Source organism: Pezoporus occidentalis, unplaced genomic scaffold (genome assembly GCF_034315485.1).
Source record: "Pezoporus occidentalis ecotype Australia unplaced genomic scaffold, CSIRO_AGI_Poc_V1 ctg1, whole genome shotgun sequence".
NCBI lineage: Eukaryota > Metazoa > Chordata > Aves > Psittaciformes > Psittacidae > Pezoporus > Pezoporus occidentalis.
This window is the reverse complement of record NW_026912778.1, coordinates 10,160,548-10,187,591: the sequence shown is the minus strand read 5'-3', so window position 1 is coordinate 10,187,591 and position 27,044 is coordinate 10,160,548. Positions and strand designations below refer to the sequence as shown.

The 27,044-nt window shown below is 40.4% G+C and overlaps 1 protein-coding gene across 25 annotated transcripts in view; it reads right to left on the bottom strand.

Annotated features, from left to right (window-relative positions):
- TENM3 (teneurin transmembrane protein 3) overlaps positions 1-27,044 on the bottom strand; it is a 413,751-nt gene that overhangs the window by 174,258 nt on the left and 212,449 nt on the right. The window lies entirely within an intron of this gene.

Below are 27,044 nucleotides of genomic sequence, written 5' to 3'. Positions count from 1 at the left end.
ACTACTTAAAACCTATTAAAATGTTTCACCTGTCAAACCTAAGTCCATCTGCACAAGTGTTTTTAAAACATGCATACAGAATGACTACATCCCATTTCTACATCTTGGAAAGCATCATAACAGCATTATAAAGACAGATTTAAATAAAGCTTTAGGATACTATATAAGCATATTTTGTCCTTCAATGAAACAGTGAATAAACCCAGCAATCAACAGAGAGATTCCTAATTTACCTTATGAATATATTGGGTTTTTGTAATATTTAGTGAGCACAGATCTAACTCTGTTAGAGTAAGACTGCTGGACTACTTTTGAATGAAGTATTTTGTTGCCTGTAGGTGGGGAATTGCACCAGAAAATGAAGTAATTAACATACTTTGTGTTAAAATAATTAACCTGCATGGATACCATTCATAACTAAGAGTCTAAATTTAAATTAAAGGAAAAGACTTGGCTTTGGGTTGTTTTTTTTTCTTCTCATCATGTAATGATTTGTTTTTATGATACTCAGTAGTACAGTTATGCTGGAGAGGGGCAGCACCTCTCAATGTTTTTAAGTTTAATACCATAAATCATATTGGCACCTATAGCTTAATTTAACTTTCCTCAGTCTCCCTTGTACATTGCTAAAATTATGCTGATGTTTAATTATTTTTCTTTCATTTTCAGTTTATTCCATCTTAATAACTTATAGAGCTCTAAAACAAGTTGCTAAATCCTAACCAATTGGTTTCCCTGGAAAGAAACCCATGACAGCCTTACCATAAACTGCTTAATTCTTTCACACATCATTTACCTGTTCTTAAACAGCACAATTTAAGACTCAGATATGGTTCTGGAAGGAAAGCTAGCACCTGCTATTACTCAACTCCTGTGTGAAACTGAAGCTTTATAGCTAGGGAGATTACAAGGATAGGGGATGACATTTTACAGGTCTCACCTTGGGAATTTGGAAGTAGAGAATGAGCACATTTTCAAGTTCAAGATACAGTTCCACCAGATTTTTTGGCTACACTTCGTTTTTTTACATTGCTTGCTTCAGTAACGTGGACTTGTGGTTATTTCTTGCAGGAGTATTTAATGCATTATTTATGATGTAGCCAAACAGATTTAGATACTTCATTTTCAACTGATACCAGTAATAGTTATCATTCTGGTTTTTGGTGTTTTTTTTTTTTTTTTTCCTTTTTTTGTTTGTTTGTTTTAATACAAATCATCTCTTTTTTAGCTTGAAACAAATTTCCTTTACTTGCTTTGGACTTTCCTGACTAGAGAGGAGGTCTATAGTGATATGTTCCAGATGAATACTGTCTGAAGCAAATCTCCATTTCAGTAATGCCTATGGATGTTACGCACAACACTGTTCTCAATATGCTTCCTCTCTCCTTCTCAATTTACGCTCATTAACTTTCATACACAACAGAGCCTTGATTACAGAAACTGTAATCATACAAAATATTCTGTTGCCTGAAAATGTGTCATGTCCAAGCTTCCTTAATTATTTTGTGAATTCACTCATTTACCCAAATTTATTAATTATCTCAGTGCTATGTGGCTTGTTGAAAGTGCACTGCATCAGTGAGTAGCCATCCGGAAAGAGCATCACTTGGGTGTTCTGGCTTACCGAGTTTCTCAGCGCAGAAAACAGTGTCAGGTGTGGGGTGGATGCATGGGTCCATTAACAAAACTCCCACTGCTACACTCAGTGAGAATAGATCACTGCTACTACAAAAATTATGTGATTTCTACCAGGAAATCATTCAACTTTGGTGATCTGATTTTTATAAATAAAACTGAGTCTGGCAGGCAGGTCTTCGAATCATAGGGTTGTTTAGGTTGGAAAAGACCATGGAGTTCAACCATTAAACCTGCATGGCCAAGTCCACCACTAAATGATGTCCCTGAGCACCACATCTGCATGGTGACTCAACCATTTTGTCTGGGAGCCTGTTCAAATAAACCTTTCCCTCAAGAAGTATTTCCTAATACCCAATCTAAACCTCCCCTGGCATAGCTTGAGGCTGTTACCTCTTGTCCTATTTCTTATTACTTGGGAGAAAAGACTGACCCCACCTCACTACAATCTCCTGTCAGATAGGAGTGTCCTTTTCTCCAGGATAAACAACCACAGTTCCCTCAGCCTCTTCTCTTAAGACTTGTGCTCTAGACCCTTCACCAGCTTTGCCACCCTTCTTCAGACATGCTCCAGCAATTCAGTATCTTTCTTGTAGAGAGGGGCTCAGAACTGAACACAGGATTCGAGGTGCAGCCTCACAAGTGACAAGTACAGGGGGACAATCACTTCCCTAGTCCTGCTGGCCACACCATTTCTGATACAGGCCAGGATGCCCTTGGCCTTCTTGGCCGCCTGGGCACAAGCTGGCTCATGTTCAGTGGCTGTCAATCAGCACCCCCAAGTCCTTTTCCTCCGAGCAGCTTTCCAGCCACTCTTCCCCAAGCCTGTAGCGTTGCATGGGGTTGTTGTGGGCCAAGTACAGGACCCAGCACTGAGCCCTGTCTAACCTCATTGCATTGGCCACAGCCCATTGATCCAGCCTGTACAGATCCCTCTATAGAGCCTTCCTTCCCTCAAGCAGATCAACACTCCCACCCAGGTTGGTGTCATCTGCAAATTTACTGAGGGTGCACTCCATCCCCTTGTCAAGATCATTAATAACGATATTGAACAGAACTGGCCCCAGTACTGAGCCCTGGAGAACATCATTGGTGACCAGCTGCCAACTAGATTTAACTCCATTCACCACCACTCTTTGGGCCTGACCATCCAGACAGCTTTTCATCCAGCAAAGAGTACACCCATCCAAGCCATGAACAGCCAGTTTCAAAGGAGAATACTGTGGGAAACTGTGTCAAAGGCTTTATTAAAGTTTAGGCAGACAACATCCACAGCCTTTCCCTCATCCATTAAGCAAGTCACCTTGTCACAGAAGGAGATCAGGTTAGTCAAGCAGGACCTGCCTTTAACATACCCATGCTGACTGCACCCGATCACCCGGTTGTTCTGTACATGCCACATAATGACCCTCAAGATGATCTGCTCTGGATCCCACATCCAGCCCTTCCTGTAGACGGGCATCACAATTAGTAACCTCTGGTCAACTATGGCCTCCCCACTTAGCCAGGGCTGCTGACAAATAATGAAAAGTGGCTTGGTAAGCACTTCCACCAGCTCCGTCTGTACCCTTGGGTGGATCCCATCTAGCCCTATAGACTTGTGTGTGTCTAAGTTGTGCAGCAGCTCAATGACCATTTCCCCTTGGATTATGAGGGTTTTATTCTGCTCCTGTTCCCTGTCTTCCAGCTCAGGGGTCTGGGTACCCAGAGAAAAAGTGGTTTTACCACTAAAGACTGAAGCAAAGATGGCGTTAAGTACCTCAGCCTTTTCTTCATCCTTGGTCACTATGTTTCCCCCTGCATCCTATAAAGGATGGAAATTTGCCTTAGCCCTCCTTTTGTTGCTTTCTTGTCACAAGGTTACATGGTCTGCAGAGAAAAGGGAGCTGGTTATATGAGCTAATTCTTCACAATACAGCTGGGGTGCGTATTTCTGTACAACTTCACCCAGTACTGGCAGACTTCTACAGTGATTCCAAGTGAAAAGACAGACAGCTATTGATACTGCCATTTATAGAATAAGCTAAATGTTAAGAAAAAAAAAATACTGAACACACTAGAAAGAGGGATCATAAGTGATGCGCATATTCTTACTCTTTTTTTTTTTTTTCCATCCATGGAATGGAAGGCATTTAAAAATGTTTGGTAATATCTCTTACTGAAGTGTTAGCAAACACATTCATAAATCACAAAAATTATTAAGTATGACAAAAGCCAATTATATTGATTATTGGCACTTTTCCCATACAGCTTGGGAGGCACATGATGATGCAAAGAATATTTCATTCTAAGGAAAACCACAAAAATACACTATTAATTCCCCTCCCCCAGTCTGCTTCTTTTGGTATGCACCTAGCAAAAAAAAATTTTTGTTCTTGCTTTGACTTTCTTGCCCCTACTTTAAAAAAGAAAACGTTCTTGTTTGGACTATGTGACTTTGATATAGGATAGTACACTATTTTCCATGAGAAAGCATACTGGGCTTAAGGGTACTTAAATCTCATCTTCTAGGTTAGCTATGGGGATAAATACGCTTTAATTTTTTGGCATTTTTATAATACACAACTTTCAGTTCTCTTTATGTACTTCCAAAAAAGTTACCTCACACGAAACCCCAAAGTATTTTTGACAAATTGAGGATAACTCCAGCAGGAGCAGAATCAATATAGTAATATGTGAAGATGTGAATAAAATTTGCGAGGAAATAATATGAGCCTCCAAAGAAAGTAAAACCCAAAGAAAATCGGTTGTAAGAGCAACATTAACAATGAAATACACCTGAGCTAATAATAGGTGCATTAAATACATACTTACAGGGTCATTACATAAAAATATAATTGTACTGTTCTGTGCAAAGATCAAAGCTGATCTAAAAGACTATAAGATAAAAGTTGGAAGCAGACCTGATGTCACATATGGAAAAGCTGAAAGGGATAGGTATGATAAGTGTAACCCATAAAAAACAGAAAATAAACAATGGATTGGTAGTAATGGGAGGCACAGGGATGCGTGGAACTTTCTGTATTAAATATACTAAGGCTTAAGTAGGTCTAAGCCTGAGCTTCAGGCAATTGCTGGTGCCTAACACCACAGGTACGAGAGCAGGGAAGAGGGAAGCGAAGGGGGCTACCAGAGAGCGTAGGAAGGGCCAGAGCACCATAAGGCAGAGCTGTGCCTTCAACCCCAGCATCTCAGGGACACTTCCACCCAGCAACAGCCCAGAGCTTAGCTGCATACAGGTTGCCTACACCCTTTCCCTTAAAAAAAAAAAAAAAAAAAAAAAAAAGCCATTAGCAGCACTTATGCTTATTTATATCACATTATGAAGAATGAATCCAACAACTGCTCAGCTTTCATCTTTTATCTGTCATCACATGCTAAAGAAGCACTTGGCTTCAGCACCAATGGGTGGGTATATGAATTACACACTGCATCTTCACTAGATGTATTTTAGAGAAAATGGTATTGGGCACTTTTGGAACACGGCATTTAGGAGAAAAGTAGGATGGAAGAGAAGCAGCAGTAATGAACTCCTGCTGTTGCAGGGTGGGTGGGTGGGAGTAGATGACCCAGAAAGTCTCTGCAGAGCCCTAAAACGCATGCACTCACAAAAACCTCCCAACAGAGTCAAACTCTCAAAACAGAGACATTTTGCTAGCAATATGATACCAACAAGAAAGGAAAAATCTTGTTTATTTTTTTAATTATAAATCTACACATTCTTAAGATCATATTTTAGTTCATGAAAGTCTTTGCTGCTTCATGAATTTTTTAACACAGCACTTCTGTTCACATATCAGATTAGTTCTCAAAACCTGGCATTATCAATTCACTTCCCATAAGATGTATTGTGAATTACATACTTTGCAAAAGTCATCTTAATGTAAAAATTTGAAAGGCCATTATTTTCATTTCAACAGGATGCATAAATCCTATACCTAACTGTTACACACAACTCTGATTTCTGCTTAAGGCAATACAAGAGTAGACATCTCTGTTTAGGCTGTTTAGCTATGGCAGAACAGTGCATTTTTCCTTTCACAGTCTTGGCAGCCCTTGTCACTGAGACTGAAGAAAAGAATTCCTCTATCTGCATCTCAAAGACAGAGGGGGAGAGTCTTATTTTGAAGTTAGTGGTAAAGAGTACTTACTGACTTCAATGTCAGTAAGAAAATGCTATTAAATTACAAATTACAATGAAGGTATCTCCTTTCTATTCTTAAATTAACGGGTTTTTGCTGGTGACTTCATGGAAACGAAGAATTCATGTTATGTTAAATGGTGCTATTACGTCATATAAACACTAAAACATACCACATACTGTGGAAAAATGTTATACATATAATGGTTTACTAACAGTAGCTATATATATATATATCCATATATCTCCATTTTGTACTTTGTTCCTTACAATAGGAAAAGAAAGGTTGCCTTTTTCTTTTTTTTTTTTTTTTTTGTAAAATGGGATCTTTTAAAACTGGGATCAGAGAGGCAGTGATTTGTGAAGGTCAGAAATAACATGTCTTCTGGCTAAATTAATTAGAAACCAAAACACTTTCAAACATCAGAAGGACACTTACAGCCCTTCTCAATCAAGCTGAGATGACTCTGCAATCTGTCCTAGGACTTCCCAGTATGCTGAAATCTGTAACATTCTCCTGTTAAACAGGGCGCCTATATCCTCCTAACAAGTTTACGGACTATCCCGAACTTTCAATTTCTAAGGTATCTAATGTGAACCTCCTCTCTTGCCTCCCCAGACCTGCTATGTACAACCCTAAGTAACAGGATTTTGGACCTCTTCACCTCTGCATATAACACAGTAAGTTGGTAATAAGTGAATTTTAATTGTAAACTCATTTTTTATTATGGACTCCCTGTATGCTTTCCAACCTGTATGACTTGGCATTGGCATTTATCTCTCTGCTGGATACTGCAGCCTTCTGCAGCCAACCTGCAGTGACAGCTCTCTCTTAATTAAAACTCTACATGCAAATAGAACTACTGAAAAGTGGTGCGGCATAGCACACAAAGAACCATTATTTATAACCAGCACAGTTCTTTTTCGATACTTATACCAGAATCAACCATTGTAACTACTGTGAAGATCTCCCCAAGGAAATACATGCATAGACAGTTTTCCAAATATATATACATGCACATATACAGACACATAAATAAGACTGTATATATCTATCTATAGCAAAACACACTCCGTTGAGAAAAACTACTTGCCAAGAACTCTATTAAAAGTAAATGGTTTCAAACACATAAAAACAATGCTTGAATTTTCTACTGTGGGGTTTCCATTTAATATTTGTTTTGCTTTGTTTGTACACAGTAGAAAATGACTCCTTTATCCCTGAATTGGGAAGTATATTTTCCAAGGTTCAAATCCCTGAGTGCTGATGAACTGTACCTACATCTCAGATGCAAATCTTTATTACAAACGGCATCTACCTTTCCTAGATTTCCTTGAAAAGTTACTACTTCTAAATAAAACAGGTGCATTATCTTGACATGTATTTTTACTCGCAAAGTTGCAACTGCTTCTGTAGACTGAGAAAGCTGAAACTTTGCAAGACTATAATCAAGGGACATTGATTTCAACACAAAAGTATCCATTAGAAAGCAAGAGAAATGCTGGCTTGGAATATTGTAATTTCTTTTTTTTTTCTCTTTCTCTTCTTGGAAGTGTAGTATAATAACCACAGTCTATAATACTGTAATATAAAGCTTGTAATTGTCTTCTGAAAAAGAGAAAGATTTCTTAAGAAAAATGGTTTTGCATTAGAACTGACAGTCATTTCTGAAGCAAACACTTTGTGTTTTGAGGCATTTGGATGGTTTCAGAAATCTCACTGGCAGAGACTGGGAGTTGAGCACGGCTGCAAGTGGGAAGACCTGCGGCAGGGACTGGGAGCACTGGGATATTGAAACCATAGCAGTATCTGAAGCCATAGTGGCCTATACTGGTCTGTAGTGGTGCAAACTGGTCTGTACTACTCCATACTGGGATGTGTAAATTTGCAGATGACGCCAAGTCGGGTGGGAGCACTGATCGGCTGGAGTGTAGGAAGCTCTGCAGAGGGATCTGGACAGGCTGGATCAATGAGCTGTGGCCAATGGTATGAACATCAACAAGGCAAAGTGGTGGGTCCTGCACTTGGGCCACAACAACCCTCTGCAATGCTCCAGGCTTGGGAAGAGCGTCTGGAAACTGCTCATGGGAAAGGAGCTGGGGGGGCTGACTGATGGAGCTGAACATGAGAAGCTTGTTCTCAGGCAGCCAGGAAGCCACCAGCCAACCAGTGTGGCAGCAGAGCCACAGCAGTGATTGTGCCCCTGCACTGGGCACTGGTGAGGCCACACCTTGAATCTGGTGTTCAGTTCTGGGCCCCTCACTACAAGAGAGACATTGAGGTGCTGGAGTGGGTCCAGTTAAGGGCAATGGCGCAGGTGCTGGGCCTGAAGCATAAGTGTGATGGGGAACAGCTGAGGGACCTGGGGGGTTTAGTCTGGAGAAGAGAAGGCTCAGGGGGGACCTTATCACTCCCTACAGCTGCCTGACAAGAAGATAGAGACAGGAGGGGACTGGTATCTGCTCCCAAGGAACAAGGGATAGGACAAGAGGAAACGGCCTCAAGCTGCACCAGGGAGGTTTAGATGGACATGAGGAACAATTCCTTCCCCAAAGGGCGCTCAGGCATTGGAACAGGCTGCCCAGGGCAGTGCTGGAGTCACCGTCCCTGTAAGTGTTCACACATCGTGTAGACGAGGCCCTCAGTGCCATGGGTTAGTGGTGGCCTTGGCAGTTCTGGGGTAAGGGTTGGACTGGATTATCTTAAAGGTCTTTTCCAACCTGGCTGATTCTATGATTTAACAGCAACTGCTCAGCAGATTGCTAAATGAAAAGGAGTGCCCTATTCTTGCAGGGGTCAGACTGCATGACTACAAGGGCTCCTTCTTCAATCCTGACTTAAGGCAGTGCTCATCTTCACTTTAAATGGGAGTTTTGCCTATAAAGAAATTGCAGAATCTAAGCCTTAACTGACAGACTGTCCTAACCAAAGTGCATTGCTCTCACTACGATTTTTATTTTCAAAAGGAACTACCTTATAACATAAGAGCCAGGTGAAGAGCAAAGTTTCACTCAGCCAGGCAGAAAGTTCACAAGCTGAACTAAAACCCCAAGCTTCTCTAGCATCTAGGTTTTAGTTTTAGGAGCTATTCTGCTCAATTCAACTGAACTTTCCACTTTATTTCCCCCCAGTATTAATTAAAAGTGTCCACACAAAATGCAGGAAAGGGAACAGAGAGCTATTTCCTGATATTTCCTGAATCCTCATTTCACTCAGAAAATCATTTGAGTGATTGGTCTCCACATTTTTAGAAAAAAATTCATTTTTTTCGGGGGGGGGGGATTGGGGGGTGGGAGGAAAGAGGTGGAGTGGTGGAAGTTTTTGGACAGAAGAAAGCTTATGAAATCAACACCATATTGCAAAATGTTTCAATTAACTCATATCTCCACTTGAGATGTAGAAGTTCTCACATGAAAATGTCACCTCTCCGTTTAGAGCATCTGCTGGGATTCAAGCTCCTTTGCCTTGTGATGACAGCCTCATCCAGGACAGCCAACAGAAGATGACACCAGCTCAGCCACCAATTCAGCTGTACAAGTTGCACACTCGCAGTTTGGGCCAAGCCACTACCACCTGCAGTCAACTCACAAGCCCTGGCAGCAAGCACACTGCCGTTGCCACGTAACGGCCAAGAGGTCTCCAAGGGCACACAGTGCTCAGACTGTATAGGCAGGGGAGGTCCAGGGTTTTCATCTGGTCCAGCCACAGACCTGGGCCCCTTCCGACCACAGCCACAAAGCTGGTGCCTGCTCAAACCTGGCCAAATTACAGAGGTGCACGGTCTCCTTAAATGCAGACATACAGACACAACCGTGTACAGATGCAACGCAAAAGGCTCCTGTTTGCGGCTAATGCCTCAGTAACAGCCCTGCACTGCTGTGCACATCTGCCTGGGCTTACTGCTTCAGTGACTACTGCATGCAGGTGGGAGTGAGCAGGAGAGGTCTCTTGAGTGAAGGGGATGTGCCGCCAGTCCTTCTTTCTACTCCCTATTAACCGATTCATGTGCAAAACAAACAACTAAGCATCACACAGTGCTGTGTAGACAGAACCCAGCCCTTCTGTCCTGGGTTCAGCTGACTTAAACCACAAAACACCTTCTCAAAGACCTGCCAGGCTTTTTAAGTTAAGAAAGGCCAAACTACAAACCCACCACAGATACAAGCACAAAGCAGGTAAACCCATGTCCGGCCCCCCCCAGTGGTTTTTGGTTGCTTGCTTTTTTTTTTTTTATAATTCCATGTCCAGAAATTGAACTAAACATCAAAAACAGTTGCTGGTATATATTATAATGGGTGTAGGGAGGATGGCTGCTCTCTGTCTCTCCATGTCTTATATTCAGTCAGTGACGAGGCTGAAGAATTTACCAAGTTTCTACTTTCAATCCTGACCTTTGTAAGAGACTAATTTTTCTGGATGCTGATATTCCTCAGATGGCAATTCATAAAGAGCAATCGCCTAAGAAAGTAACCTTTGAAGAAATGCTTCTTTGTTCTTCTTATCCGTGGCTTTTTATTATTAGAGGTGAAATGGATTGAGCCATGTCACATCTGGTTTATCATTCTTCCAGCACGGCTCCATGGTAGCCTACATACTTTGTATTTTCAATGTTGCTTTGGGCTAAATTAGGGGGAGTGAGAAAAAGTCTTTCGGAATAGGACAGGAAATATATCTTGAAGAGCACAAGAGGACTTAGGTCTTGTTTTTGTCTTTGGGTTTTTTGGAAGGGACTGGGGGAGAAACTTGTTAAAATGAATCTGTGAATGACTCATAAACCATTCAGTTTCCAGAGTCAAGTAGTTCCTCACCCCCATTCCTCCCACCCCAGTAGGAAGTAGTCTAAAAAGGAATCAGAATAAGTGCTAACTACCTAAATTTGGTTTTATTAATTCTACATGAGAAAAGCAGTCAAAGCAAAGGTAAGGATGCCAGTGTGGCCACTACTTTGCAGTCTGTTATAAAGGCAAACATATATTCGAAGCAAAGGATCCAGAGAAGCTCTTTATGACATCTGATTGCCTATGCTTGCAGACCATAGAATATGACTTTTCTTTGAACTGGACATAGCAATTTTAAGAGACTCTGATAGATGCTAACAAAGATCAACAAACTGCTGAAAAAGTGTTCCATAAAACTCACCTATAAATTAATATCTTAATTCTCAATATTCAAATTAGTTATTTTAGTGTGGTTATTTATATTCCTCTTGGTTGCATTTCTTTTGACAATTAGCTATCTGGAAAGATCAGGGCTGTGGCATAGCAACGGAGGAGGAGGGATGCAATGACCGTTGCCACCTTCACCAGCTCCTGATGGAAAGCTGCTGTAGGGAATGGCATATGCCCTGACTCACACACCACACATGCCTCCCAGCATGGCTCTGCAAGGATCAGCATGCTGTTGGGCAGCTATCAGAATTGAGCAGCATGACTGCCAGAGCCTTCCACGAGGAGCTCTCGTGCCACTACACTCTGTTTTTCCCCACTAAAATAAACCAATAAAATTTCCCATGAAACTAAAGAACCTTGTGATGCTGACAAAAATGTACGTTTAGCAATGAGAAAGGAGAAAGCAGTCCTGCTAATGAAACATCAAACTTAGCTAACCTGTGAAGAAGTCTTCGACTTCATAAGGTTCATATGCCTGAAGGTAAAACGACTGAGTAGGTATTTTTGTTACCTCTTTGTTGCTCCATTTGCAAAAGCACTTCTCTTCCTGCTCCACTTTTAAGTCACTTTCCTTGTGAGGCTTTTTTCTCCTATAGTAAATGTAACTCCTTAACAAAGGAATTTCGGGGTGGGAAGGAATTAGAGAATTACCAGAACATTATCGACTGTTATCTCATGCAGTACCACTCTCGCAAGCAACAGGACATTACTGGACATTGATGTCTCATTACATCTAGTATGTAATTTATTTCTCTGCTGGAACAGAACTTATCAGCTTTGCCCATGTGGAGAAAATGTTTCTACCTCAGAAACAAATAGACCACCACAGGCAGGAAGCTGGAAAGCTTAAATGAAAACCTGCCACATGATCACCAAAGTTAGCTCGCCACCGACACCGCTAAGGCAGCAGAGCTGCAATTGGCTGGAAGTGGCATCTCAGGGCCAGAATTCTGACAAAGCCTAGCCTCATTGAGGGATGATTTAGGAAACCGAGAACAACAAAAACTGCTGGGTACTGAGAGCTCAGACTGAAAGCTGGACTCTTTAAGTGTCTGCAGAAATTCAGCATTAAACAAAAAAAACCCATCTCAACAAAGTCTCTTATTTTTACCTGAATATATAAACAATAATGTTTTAACTGGTGAGAAAACTGATACACTATTTGCAAAGCACTACAAAATTGCTCATTTTTAGTCACTCTTTTCCAGTGTCACTTTTTAGTCACTTCTCTTCCGTAATTTCCAGAAGAAATTCTATCTAAAATAGAATATTTTTTGACTAGTGACATAAACCCCCTATTTAATAGCTTTTGATTTTGTAACATTTCATCTGTGTTTGTACTTGGCAGGACTGCATTGTGCTCTAGCTATATGTACAATTTAAACCATACATTTCAAATACAGTTAGTCATCCACTCAACTTCAAGAAGTACAGAGACTTAACACTGCCAAAAAAAAATACACAAACCCTCACATCAACTTAGGCAGGTTAGAAAATGCTGAATGAAGGTAAAAAAAGGCCCTCTGGCCTCAGACTAAACATAGAAAAATCTCAGTCCAAATGTGCTTTTCATAAAGTTATGAGCTAATGAGCAAAATAAAGTTTCATGAAATGTTAACTATAAAATCCAGCAGCAATAATGTAATCTTATTTCTTTGCCAATTTGACCACTTCAGAATAGTAAAAAACAAAGTGAAGTAAATCACACCGGTTACTTCTAAGAGGTTTTATCCCAGTGAAAACAGAAAAGGACCAAAAGACCGGTCCAAAATACATGTACAGTAAATTCCAAAATAGAGAAAATACTGGATGGCTGACTGGAGTCGAGGGTAACAAACCCTTTTACCAAGCTGCTTCCAGAATCCTTGAGCCTTTGTCCAAGGACAATGGAAATGCCAACTGGGCCATACATAGCTGGAGACAGGCAGAGGTTATCCATCTCTTTGAAAAGAGATAAAAGGAAATTCTTGTCTGAGTGCTTTGCAAACTCTCAAATAAGTGCTCTTCATCTAAAAGGCAGGATCACCAGCAGAAGACGCATAAGCTTCTGAGTTCCTGAAAAATTATTAATGTTGAAGCATTATACTTTCAAGATGCACCTCTCAGTACCTGTAAAACCTGCCAGATAAAAGCCAGTTACTACACAGAAAGCATTTAGAGGCATTGGTCTGGAAGCCCTGCCCTGTAAAACTAAAATTCCCCATATACTTTATTGCACACGCTTTCCAACATTATCCACTCCCTCACATCAATCCACATAAATCTCTGCTGCCAAAACATCTACCAAAGTACTTACTGATAAGAAAAGACATGGACAAATTTCTTATTTGACTTTTTTTTTCCTCCCTCTGAAAAAAAGACACTTCTGAACAGGTTCTTGGCCAAGATTACATTTGTATTCACACAACGCTCTTTTCTAAAAAGACGTAACTCACCCAATTATGAGAGAAGCTGCTGAAAAAGCCATGTCAATGGCTTGACTTTGTCCACATTCATATCAGCACAAAGCAACTAATTTTATATGATGCTTAATAATGCAGCACTATGTAAGGAAAAGATTACACAGGAACACTTACAAGCTAAATGTATTCATTCTGAAAAGATCAGACCATAGAAAATGCAATTTATAAGTGCAGAGCAAAGGGGAAACAGAATTGAAACTGGGTTTACCCACATTTCATTCCTTTTGTACTTTGGCATGTTTATGCCTAACATGCATGTGGTTTTCTGATGTAGTTGCTGTTACTGTGTGGTACTTGGTTTAGCCTCCTACACTCTAAATGCCATAGCATTTACACAAAGAGATAAAGACAAAGCAATAGCCTTAGCTCTCTTGCTCAGTTATCTGAGATGTTTTGTTTTCTTTGTGTTTTAATTTCTTACTTGTCTTTGAGGTATCCCAGTAGTCCAAACCGTCATTCGTTACATGTTTTCTGAAGCAGTTACCATTCATTATGTGTTTTCTGAAGAAGTTACAGCCTGCAAAGTCATTTCTTGGTTAGAACTTTAACATCCACAGGTAGAAAACACGTCAGAGGATACTTCTAAGTCAGATCTTGTGAAATACAGGAGGATGCTAATCAATGCAGTTTAATACAAACCCCTCTGTCACACTGCTGTTAAGATTACTGTGCCAATGTGAGCAGGCAGCAATATTAAAAACCATAGGCAAAATTATTTGGAATAAAAATGATGCACCAGCACTCATCAGCCTATGCAAACTCTCAGGAATCCAACTTTCACTACAAGTGTCTTTTTGGATCTGTTTATTTCAGAAGATGCAGTATGAATGATGGTATAATAAGTTTTACTATGTTTTAGGCATAAATGACTCATACATCATTCCATTTGAAAGAAAAAATCCTAACATGCAAGTACAATATGTTACCACAGCTGCTCCATGGGAACAACAACATATCCATTTGGAAAGAAATACATTTATGAAAATGCCTGATTAGCAGAAAAAGCAGAAAACAATTCATTATAAACAGTAATATACAACACAACTGCTTTATTTGACATTTTTATGGTTACAGTCTGGTTTCATGGAATCTATTGGATTAAAATGCATCCAGCTCTTCCCCTCCCACCCCCAGCTCAGACTAAACTTCATTGATGTTATCTATAAATATTAAAACCCCCACCCCACTAATTTTCTATAAACCAGGCTTTGAAGGAAGGGGTCCCATGTTAGTTGAATGTGAAGATGCTGGACAGAGCACACCAAATTATCTTCTTGCTTCAGGCATCTACTACCAAGATCTCAGTTTGGGGGCAGAAATGCTCATTTCCTCTCCTATTTGCTTTGCAAAATACTGTATTTTTATTTTGAATGCCTCCTATCCCCTGCAAAGGTTATGAATTGAATACTCCAAAGCTGGCAGGCAATGCACCTCTGAGAATTGTACAACATATGTAAAGTCAAGGCAGCACCACCTACATCACAGCTCCTATGACCTCCTAGAGACAAGGACTTCCTTGGCCCAGTCCCTTTTACAGCCAAGGAAACTGCTACCTCTCTACCTTCTTCCATCTTACATCTCTTTGCCGCTCTATTTCCATGCACTCTTCTCATTAAGGGACACCCTTTTACTTTCCCCTCCTACTGCAATTGAAAAAAAGTTTCAAACGCTTCTTCTGTTACAAATTAATTTACTGTAGAAAAGGAAGGGAACTTCCACAAAAAAATTATCAAGACAAGAACATGTGAGAGTGTTGACTGTAGCACTAGTTAAATAATTAGACCATTTTGTGTAAAGCCCTGGCATTCTGTAATATACGTAGAAATGATTTACATTTTGTAATGTGTACACAGAACATTTTGTGATGTGTACACGGAACTTTTTGTGACATGTACATGGAACAACAAAAATACACAGGCAGTATTGACAATATCACAGTTTCTTTTGATGAAATCAAATTCAGACATGTTTTAAAAAGAAGGGGCTAAGTAGATGCATTTGGATACTTCTTATAGTGTATTCTCCATTCACCAAAAGGAACTGCAGACTCTCAAACCAGGAGACTCAGAACTACCTTTATTCCCACACAGTACTGGAGAGACATCTCAGATGGTTACCCAATTTTTGGAAAAGAGACACAAATGGGCAGAGACAGCAGCTAACCAGGGAAAAGACACCTAAATGTTCTGCTTGATTAAGGCCAGAGGACTAAGTCTGGGTCTCCCCGCTTCCAGGTGAGTGCCCTGGCTAATGAGCTCTCAGCTAATAGCAGAGCAACTTTTCCCTCTTTTTTTTTCATTAAAAATCTCTGAAGAACTGTGTTTAGTTCCTCATTGAGATGAATGCCAAGCCTGCTAAATTTTTCATGACGCTGAATTCTTGTTCTCCTTCCAGCCCTAGTTATGTGTGAACATTTCAGGCTCCCTCAGGCACTTATTTTACTACAGAGTCCTGAAATACTTAAGTCTATTAAGACCTAAAATAAACACGCAAAAAGGACGAATCTGCTAGTTGTTTTCCCAGTCTACGTTTTAAGGAGGCAGTCTACACCAGTGAAGTCTGGAAATTATACTCAGTATTGCCAATGAAATGATGGTACATTTGGCAACAAACCTGTGCCAGCTACCACAGTGGGGGTTCAGCTCCATGCCACAGCAGGAGCAGCACTGGCTGCAGGCTGGGAAAAACTGGCCAAACAGGGCTGAGCCTCAGAGAATCAGCTGGATTGCAAGTGCACAGACGAAGTGGAAAGCATGATGCTGGGTTTACTGAACATGCACACAATGACTATTCTGCATGCCCATTACCCCGGGTTCCTGTCCAACTGAGTCCCTGCCTGCTCCAGTGCTGCCAGGAAAGGGGGTGGCTGGGAGCAGATTGTGACTGAAGAATAATACACAGCTTGGCCTCGGGTACCCTCCTCACCAAAGGCCTTCCTGGAGCAGAAAGTGTGCTGTCTGCAAGCTAGGCTGGCCTGCTGTGGCTTGAAGCGGGAGCTTGAAAAAAGAAGGTGAATCACCAAAAAAATGTCAGCCAGGCCTTGAAAGGCAGCAGATGACTGACTGAATTAACCACTGGGCTGCAAATATAGAACACAGGCTATGAGCTGTGAGCCCCCGAACCACAGAAAGGAGCTGAAAGAACACTCATTAAAAATTCCCAGCACGAAATATCTGGATTTAAAGTCACTCACTGAAATAATTTTATGGCCACTCCCAGTTTATCTATGTATTCTGTAGCTGCTCTCTCCAAAGTCTGGAAACAGACCGAGTTTTGTTGTTTATCTTGAGGTCTCTTATTCCCTACAGCAACTCCAACAGCAATGCTCCATTACTACTTTTATATTCATTGTTATTATATCCTTAAAAAGGAAGCACAAATGGCCAATTTGTGCCCAGAAAATACCATGCCTGATACCAAACCCAAAGTTCAATATTGTTGTCTGAGACACTCTGGGCCAACTGTGAAAAAGTACACATGTGGATATACAGAGCCTGTATTGGAGATGCTATGCAGTAAGAAGGCAGTGTGGACAATCAGCTCAGTGTAATGACCTGCTGGCATGCACAAGCCCACAGCTCATGCCCATCCCTGGCATAAACTTCAGAAAGCTCCTAAAGACCCCATCATCTTCTACATAATGCCTCTTGTCATCCTTACCTAAACTCCCATTTTGCTTTTTTATTTTTTTTTCTTTAAAGAAGTAGTTTGTCTTCTTCCGTGCCTGTTTCATGTTTGAAATAAACTTTCAAAATCCTGTTGTTAAAGTTTCTCTTACATAGATATTATTCCTTAGAAGACTTGTGCTCAAGGTCCCTGTAATGAACTGGATTCAACACAGGTTTAATATGTCTATATAATCCTAGCAGTTGATCCTCATATAAAGCACAACCCAAGACAAAAAGCCCTCAAAGATTTTGCCATTCAGACCTATGAGGGATTTCTTTTTCCTCTGGCAGCTGGAGGTTGCCAATGTCCAAGCAAACTGGGGCACTGATACCCAACTTGTTCCTTGCCCTGATTCTGATGCTCCCAAGACACTTTGCCAAAGACATGTTTCTGAAGGCAAAACCCTGAAGATTTCTCTACAAATTATGAATACGGTGGGGAGGGAGGTGGGGAAGCCTTCCTGAAGCCTGCAATTCTGTGACGTGCATGTATTTTTCATTAAAAAAATGGGATTGAAATAGAACTTGTCAATTCTTTTACACTGTATTTCCTTCTGTTGGTGAAGAATTATGAGGGTACTTCAGTTTCCTGGTCTGTCCACAGTAATTGAAAAAAGAAAGAACAGGAATGAAATCGCTATCAAAACCCTTATATGAATACTGCTCAGTGCTGTAGGTAAATTTCCATTTAATCTTTGCCTGCCAAACCATTCAAGATAAATGCACAACATGTTAGTTCCCTGTATTATTTGTAATTGATTTTACCTCATTACCTGGTCAATTTTTCCCTGTTTTACCTCTCTCCATCTTTCCTACCTTCATTTTGACAAACTGGAAACATATCAATATAGAAATTGTTCCTTCCTGTAACTGGCAAAGTCCTTAAGCATAACTGGAAAAATATTGTAAACCCAGTTACAACAGTATTCTTTTCTCATGCCTCCGATATGAGCATGACGGCGTGTCAGTCTGAGTGGCATGTCTGTGATGAATCATACCTCATGCCCCTGAACGCCCATGGCAGAAGAAAAAGTGAATCAGTCATGTCTCCCACTGAGGGCTGACAGGACGTGAAATACAGAGTAAAGTGAAGTTGGAGGATCAGAGCTGCCAGTTTTTACATCACGTGGGACCCTGAAGGACCACAAAACCGCTTACTTCAGATTAAAAAACAAACAAACAAAAAAAAAAACCACACCACAACATCAAGGACAATCTTTTGCTCTATCTCCACCCGGAGTGAAAGGGAGATTTCTTCAGCTGAGCTTTACAGTAAAATCATGGCTGTGCTTCTGCAGACACCTGAGGAACCTTACTGCTTTTTATTTTCAAGCAGCAAAAGGACCTGCTGTCAAGCATTTCACCTGCAACATTCTTTCACCCTGTGGGGTGGGAGCCCCACTTCAGGAAGCTAAAAGAGCTCAGAAACCTGATAATTCAAAATCTAAGCCTAGTGTGACTAAAAAACCAGTTCTGAATCCCTGAAATCTGAATATAGAATACAAGCACTGACACAGCTTTATCCAAAGAAATGCTAGATTGTGACCCCAAACTTCTCCTTCAGTCATTTTTTTTTTTTTTAATGCAACTCAACTTTGCTTGCCTTTGAACGAGAGCTGTATAATGAGGAATGCCAAGAAATATCCCCAAAACTGAAACATCACAAAAGCTTCACTCAGAAACCAGGCATGGCATTGATACACATTCACTATCCATGAGCTAAAATTTGACTAAGGTAATTAAAGATCGATAACTTACTGATGGACACCATATGTGCTTTTATTAAAAAGAAACTGTCGAAGTAAAATACAGCTTCCATCTGAATTTTTCTAGAGTACCCTGGTTTCAAATAGTATCTCAGATTTGTAACTGAAATAACCACTCTATATAGTCAGGATTTTTTAAAGTCTCCTTCTCTGTAAATGAAATAAATCTTGCTTTTTTCTTCAGCTGTTTGCATTACCTTCTCAAATACCAGTAAGGGAAATGAAAATACACAAAATAAAGAAAAACAAACCAGAACAGTATATTACTAAAACTTGCCAATAACAGTAGAAGCAAGAGTAGCGTTTTTAACAACTGATCTGATTTTAATTTATGACAATTATTACATTACTGTCCAAAGAACTCTGTTGCGCTGGGTGTTACAGAAGTGTATAATGATAAAAAACCCAGTCCTTTCTCTGTATGAAGTACCAAATGGTTGGCACCAGACAGCATTCACCTGAGTGTGAAAATTCAAAAGTAGAATAGCTGAATTACTAATGACGATGTGTCATCCCTCTCCCCAGTGCCTTGCTACTTGAGGTCTCCAATGTGGTTAATGTGCTGCCAATTTCTAATACGGGTTCCAGAAAAGCACCAGGGAATGGCAATCCGCAAGCCTAATGTCTATATACTAGTTAATAGAAACTATAATAACAAATAGACTAAGTGGGCATATGTCTGAGGAGAGTAAAATTTCAGTTTTCATAAAGTGAAGCCCTGTCTTACAAAATTAACCCAATCCTTTGAATAGTTCAAACATGTGAGACCAGTGATGAAGTCATTCCAGCCCTATGTGAATTTCCAGAAGGCTTTTAACAAGGACTTCACCTAAGGCTTTCAAAGAAACAAAGCACCCATGGCAAAATAGAGGTCTCTGCATGGCAACATAACTGATTAAAAGGCATAAGCAGAAATTTAGTGGTAAAGGGTCAAGCCTGCATAGCAGAGGAAGCCTACCACTGGAGTACCACAGGGATCTGCACTGAGACCTGATCCTCTTTCCATACCTGTAATTGACCTGGAAAGGGAGCTGAGCACTGCAACAACCAAGTTTACAGATGATACAAACTTATTTAGGGCAGTAAGGATGATGGCAAGCAGTGAAGAATCACAGGACCTTATGAAATTGAGTGACTTGACAATGAAACGGTAAATTAAATTCAGTGTGGGTAAGTGCAGAGTGATGCACACGGGAAAACATAACCTTAACTTCACATGTACAGTGATGGGCTCTGAGCTGAACATTACCACTCAGGAGTGAGACCCTGAGGTTACAATAAATAGTGCCATCAAAACGTCAGCTCAGTGCTCAGCTGCCAAAAGAAAACAGCCCAAATATTAGATACTGTTAGGAACTGAGCAGGAAGCAAAACAGAAAATGATTATGCCACTTCACAATGCCACCCAGTTCATGTGCTGTCCCTGATTCAAGCAGGCAGGAGTTTAGGGGACATGCTTCACCACAGAGTATTTTGTGTTTACTTTTACAAATGCAGGAGCATAATGGGAAGAAGCTTAATGCAGAAGAGTAAACTGTAATCAGGGGGACAAACACAGCAGTTTTAAACACTGTCTGCACCTCAGTTTTGTAAGTTTTCTCTTAGATCTGTAAGATACAAGAGACTGTATCCAAAATTAAAGGAGATAGCACCTACTAGATACTTGCTGATAAACCACTCAGGAAAAAAAGAGAGATTGAAAAATTACACACACACAATCAATGAGTTCTATTAAAAAGCACTGCTGTGTATCAAAAGCTTAGCTACTACTAAATACAGAAGCTTTACTAGTATTTGAAATAGCTTGGAAAAGACAAGTTTGAAGATTTGCCTTCATCCTAGCAGTATACAGCGAGCTAAACATCACTGCCATTCCATTTTGAAGCAAATAAAGATTTTAAGCCTTAAGGGTAAGCACAAGTGCCCGCAAAAGGGTAACTAGAAACAAATTAAAATAAATCTTTAAAGTCTTGCCTTTTTCACTGCTCTCTTTTCCTCATTTTCTTTCCTATCGGCTAGTCTGCTCAAGGTGCCACTGGAATCAGACCCTTCGGTGCTTCAACAACACAAATCTTTCTACCCACTGAGGTTCTGTAACAGGGAATAATTAAATTAAGTCTAGGCCTTCAGATTTCTAGCTAATCTCTACTACAACATCTACTTCTTGCTTTTATGAGAAAGGATTTGCTTGTCTGCTAAAGGACTGATACTACTCCTATCTGTTTAATTGCATAAGCCATGAGACTGTTCTGGTTTTCATTTGGATTGTTAAATATCAGACACAGAATTTGTCCATCAATACTGGCTACGTTTAGTGTACTCTCTACTTACTTACTTGCATAAAATACTGTCTATTCACTTCACATATGCGCATGCTTGTTTATAAGAGAAATACACTACCACCAGGATTTATAAACAAGCTATGCAGTAGCTTTGCCTGTTGTGTAATACAGAAAGGTAGAAAATGTGCTGGAAGCAAAGCCAGAATTATGATGAATAATTTGTTATTTAAACTTATAATTGTATCAAATATGAACATAAGTATTTTTCAAAAAGAAAACTGTGCAGGGTATTTCATTAGTTTAAACTTACAGCTAAGAGTCGCTAGAGCAGAGTGTGGATGGCTTACAACAGATCAAGCCACACATCATTTTTTGCTTTTGTTCTAGCTTTATATTTCATTAAATATCACTTAGGTAAGAGTTATTAAAATTCAAATGTTACAGTATTCCACTGTGCAATAAGGATTTATTTCCCCCCTCCCATTCTTTTCTTATAAACACACTTTTCAATTTGTCTTGTCCAAACATGTTTTTATAACAGGTCATGAAGGACACTCAGCAGGAAGTGTTCTTGGAAAATAAGCAGTCCCAACTAACAAAAAAGCTTCTACAGGGAATAAATGGCATGATTTTAGTTAAAGTAGAATGAAGAAAGCAAAGTAAATATTAGCTGGTAGCAACACACTACATATTTCAGGCACTGCAAGTGAATGGAAGTTGATCAAACTTCTCAGAAATTCCTTCAGTATTCCTAAAGCAGTGCACAGATCTTGTGAAGCTGTGAGAGCAGCAGACTGAACCGAAGGCAGGCACATCAATTTCCTAACTAAAGCTGTGCACCCTTCTATCAGACAAGATGACTGATGTTTCAGCACAACTACAGTTACTTTTATTAACTGGAGGAAAATGAACAAAAAATAGGTAGCCAACTCTTCCCTCTCTTTATTATACTGTTGATTAAAATTTACGTGATTTTCTGTCTCCTGAAGTGAGAGAAGGAACATTCATTAATCACAGAAACCCTTAGATTGCTGGATAAATTGTTCCCTTGACCCTATGTTGTTTTCTAAGGGCTGGGCTAAGTCGCTGCAGCTACAGCAGCTACCTTGGAGCACTGGCAGTAGCACTGGGCAGCTACAAATCACCAGCAGAGCAGGTGAAGTGTGAAACAGCAGCCAGCCCCTTTAAAAGTCCTGATGTACCCTGAAACTTTAATTCTGTCATGCAGTTAGAAAACGCTGAATTAATGAAGTTTTTCAGAAAGCCATTCTAACCAAGCTCCTCATTACAGATCTAATTACAAGCTATCTTTATAATGTACACCTGACGACACTGTGTAAAGCACTTCTCTTTAAAGGTCAACAGAACTAAGAGAACAATTTCGCTATTTATAGTAAAGGGTGAACTTTTCTTATTTGGCTGTTTAAGCAGCCAACCCTTGAGTTTAATGTAGTTAGGGAGGGGATATTCAATTTACAGTATCCACAAGTAATGATAATTACAGTAGTTCAAAAAAGCTGTTGGTAAGCATAAGAAACCTTTGTAATTACATCCCGTTTCCAAAATGACTTGAGCACCGTGAACTCGAAGCATTTCAGCAAATGAAGGCCAAGGCACATAAAAGGAGAGCTACGGCTCTTTAAAAGCTGCACTGTTTAACATAATGAGACGCCCGACCGGAGGGAGATCGCAAAACGCACTCCATAACTCACCCCGACAGCCCATGCCATCTCCTTCCCGCTCACAAATATCCATTAAGGAAAACGTAAACCGTCTCCCTCATCACCTCCTTCCCGCCCTTTGCCGGCATCGCTCAGCTCCCCTTGCAGAGTGGACCCGGGAGCCAGCCCATGTAACTCCGCTGGGCTTCGGGAGCCAGTCTCAGGCTCTGGCTGCCGATCCTGTCACGTTCAGGAGGCTGCTGATTCAGTGAGCAGGGAACCGCCGACGTGTATGTGTATGTGTGTCGCGCCCCCCCCCCCCCGCGCACGGCAGATTTAGCTAGGTCAGCAATCCGCCAGGACCAAGGTGAAAAATAAACAAATAACTACGTTCACAGCAGCCGTGGCGATCGCTCTCCGGAAAATTATTCAGGCATTATGAGGGACACAGTACTAAATGCTGCCACTTGCAGCTTCACGGCTCTCTGTGTATCTGCATCAGCCTGGGATGAGCACTTAAGGTGTATCATTGGAGAGCTTGCCCAGCTGAGCATCTTCCATTAAGTTTTTGTTTCAAAAGGAGACAGCAGGAACCTCTCTGGCTGACAGGCAAAAGGCTTGTCATAATTCATTAATAACACAGCCTTGCTCAGGTTTCCTTCAATGAAATCAGGCAGGCAGCCTATGAAGAAAATGCTGAGCGTACAACAGCTTCTCCAGAGACAATGCAATAAACTTGCCACTACTTGGCATCAGTTGGTGTCTGAGGCAGGGATGACCAACACTATTCAACAAGACCTGTCAGAGCCCCTTAAGGGTCCTAGCGAAGAAACCCACAAAATAAACAGTAATTCCTCAGCAGGATGCAGTTCACTGCTTGGAAGTGAAAACTTCACGTTTTAGCCACAGAGATAAATGTACCAGTCTGCTTTTGCTACTACCCGGGGGCAAAGCTAACTATTTACTCTGATACACCATTTGTGTCCAATGGGAAAAAAGCTGGAGGAGGTGAGGCAAAATGCAACAACTACAATATCAGATTATTGCAAAAATTAACGCAACTATCCCAACTCTTCCATCAGAAGCTTCATTTCCTTCTAAGTAGGAAGGATAGAAAATACAATGAAGCTATCTGTTAGATAAGGAAACAAGCTTAGGCTAGCTGTCAAGATAAAGTCATTAGGACAGCATCAAGGTACGAAAGGCAGAACAGGATTAGCATGCATCCATCATACAGAGCTAAAATACACCTGTTAAGTTTAATTGAGTCTTACGTACTTCCTCCTACGAGATCTGCTCATCATGAAGAAATGAAGGAGAGGGACTCTTACCAGCATTTGATCCACTAGCATTTGATCCACTGCTTCAAATGACAAAATAATCTAGTAGTATGCCAGTTCACACACAGCATTTGTTATGATCCAAGGTTTAAACAGTATTTAGTATAAAAACTAGTACTCCAAATTTTGTATTTGTTATGACAGGGTTTCCAGCTTTGCGTCTGATTTTTTAAAGATGCTTTATCATCATGTAACAGTAGGAGTCCAAATATATATATATGTATTTTTACAATTAGAATAAGCAACAACCATACTGAAGATGGCTAGCTATTGATTTTAGAACATCTGTGTCATAAAATCATCTTCTGCAATAAAGCAGGCTCAGGTAATTTGCAAATAGTGTAATACTTTTGCTTCCCTAAGCTCCTTTGTGTTTCACTTAGGCACGATCATTTATTTTGAATGTAATATCTGTCTTTAAACCTATGGTCTATAAACATTACTAGAAACAGCACTATTAGCATGTCTGGAGATCGCTGTATTCCACCAGAATTCAACTGACTGTACAGAAATCAATAAAGGTATTTAATGATTTCATGAGAAAAATAAGTGACCCTCACACCCTTAATGGATTAATGTCATTTATGTGCAACACACTGCATAATGCTGACACAGAGCTACTCAAAGCAGTGTCACTTTTCATATGAGTGCCTTAAAACCTTATCAAAGGGAAATTGTGTTTTAATGCTATTTCAGATGTCATTTTTGAGAGGATTTCTACAATCCCATTTCACAAAGCAAAAAGCATGATCTGAATTGTTACAAGTAGCTTTTGTCATTGGCGCATGTACTAGGTCACCCTCTGAAGCTGGTTGGTGGAATGAAATCCTGAACGTGGAGGAGGATAACATGTTGAAACATTCCTCAAATAACTTGTTTACTGCCATCTTTCATTTCTGAATACACCTTTTTCTATATGTCTGAATCTTTAATTACCAACAGCAAGCTTTGCTATGGAAAGGAAACTACTCCCCACAGCCAGACCTTCAGCATGAGACAGATGGATGTGTATCCCCTTGATATGCTACCTGAGAGTCAAAATGGAAGGGTTATAATCTAAATGACACATACTACACCATTAAAAGAATGCTTGCTTCTCAGCCCCTAAGACTACGATCAGATCTCTTAGGAATACAGGTGTCTGACCATCTTCACTACACTGCTTTTGTATCCCCATTCTACACCTATTTACCCAAAAGCATCTGTGGGTCACAGCAAACCATTCCATGCTCATTCCTTTATTTTCACTTTAATAGACTAAATTTGGAAATATGCAGTATCTACTAGGTATCTCTTCAGTGACATGAAGAGCTTCTTTTTGGGAAAGCAGCAAGTCTGATTCATGATGTCAACATGCACTGTCTAAGCAGGCTTTGCCATCATCAGACTGCATTTATATTTCCTTTGGAGTAAACCCAAATGTAACTGAGGGGAGCTGATGTTCTAGTTTCTTGTTCTACATGCCCTATTATAATCATTTTTTACCATAATGTTATGCTCAACATGAAGAAAAATGAAAGCACACACACAAAAATAAACTCCTCCCTCCCCCCACCCCCCGTTTTTGTCCTAAAGAGAATCTGGCCCCAGCCTTCACATGCAGCTTTCACCTGAGGAAACAGGAAAAAAATGCATTCAGGTAAAACAAGGAAGCAAGCGCAAAAGCTTTTTCTGACTGACTTGAGCATTTCCTTATTCCTCCCCAAAGGATATGAAAACTCCTCCAGTAAATGTAGCATCATAATTGGCTATAATTGACTCTATCCTTCAATATTTAAGGCAATCTATAAAATATGGATTGTTTTGTCAACTGGGAGACAATTTTGTGACACCAAGCTGTTTATCTCGTTACAGTGATCTCAGCTGCACTCGATATCATTTGTTACCCCTCACACCACCTTATTTCTGCTGTAATCCTGAAGGTTGCTACATTTAATGCACTGCACACTAGTCAGCTATAATACCAAAGATTTTGAGTGCTACCAAAACTAACTACTCGCTGAAGATCATTGTACTAGGGGATAACAGTAGCAATGGTGTGGTAACAGGTGAAGCTCAGCCACCGTACTCGGGAGAACAAGCTCTGTTCCAATACATCAGTGTGCTTCACACTACACTATCATTAGTCCATCTCACAACTTAGTGCACTTGAATCAGAAGGGAAGAGGGACAAAAAAAGGTTCATCTGCTTTTCTGTGGGATTTTCCATTACACCTGCTGTTGTACTTGCAACATTCTAACTCACACTGGTAAGGCTCTGGCCCTACAGACTGTAACAAGATCATGGTAGTTTTGCAACAGACTCTTAGGTCACAACAATAGGACTGCTGAACGGGAATGACTACATCTGGCCATTTCTGTTAGCTGAACAAATGCAAACACCTCACAAAGACATCAGCAACAAACACAGAATGATGGAATTTGCTTTTTTCTCTCCCCCCCCCCCCCCCAATCTTCCAATAATGCTTTTTGTGCTGCAAAACTGCCATTGAAAACTACGGTAAATAGAAGGAAAATAAAAACTAAAATCTAAAAGAAAAATCCAAGTACCGATAGCCACAAAACTGCAGCAAATGACTGATAGAAACATAGATGTAATCCTGACCATAGCAACAGTTTAATTATGAGCATCTTGGCAGTGAGCCTGCTCTATGTGTTGATTTTCCCCAGCAGAGAATGCCATACAACCTATCTTTGTGTTATGCACTACATGACTACATGGAGAGGCCAATCAACGGGGAACAAAGAACAGAGAAGTTGTAGTAAATTACTGGGGTGACACGGGGGTGAGTACTTTGGCCATGAATAATTTCACTCCTGAGAATAAGCAACCCTGAGAAAAAGGAGGGGAAGGGAAAAAAAATACCAGGAGAGTGCTACCCACAACAAAAAAGTACTATAGTCCTTAATTACAATGATT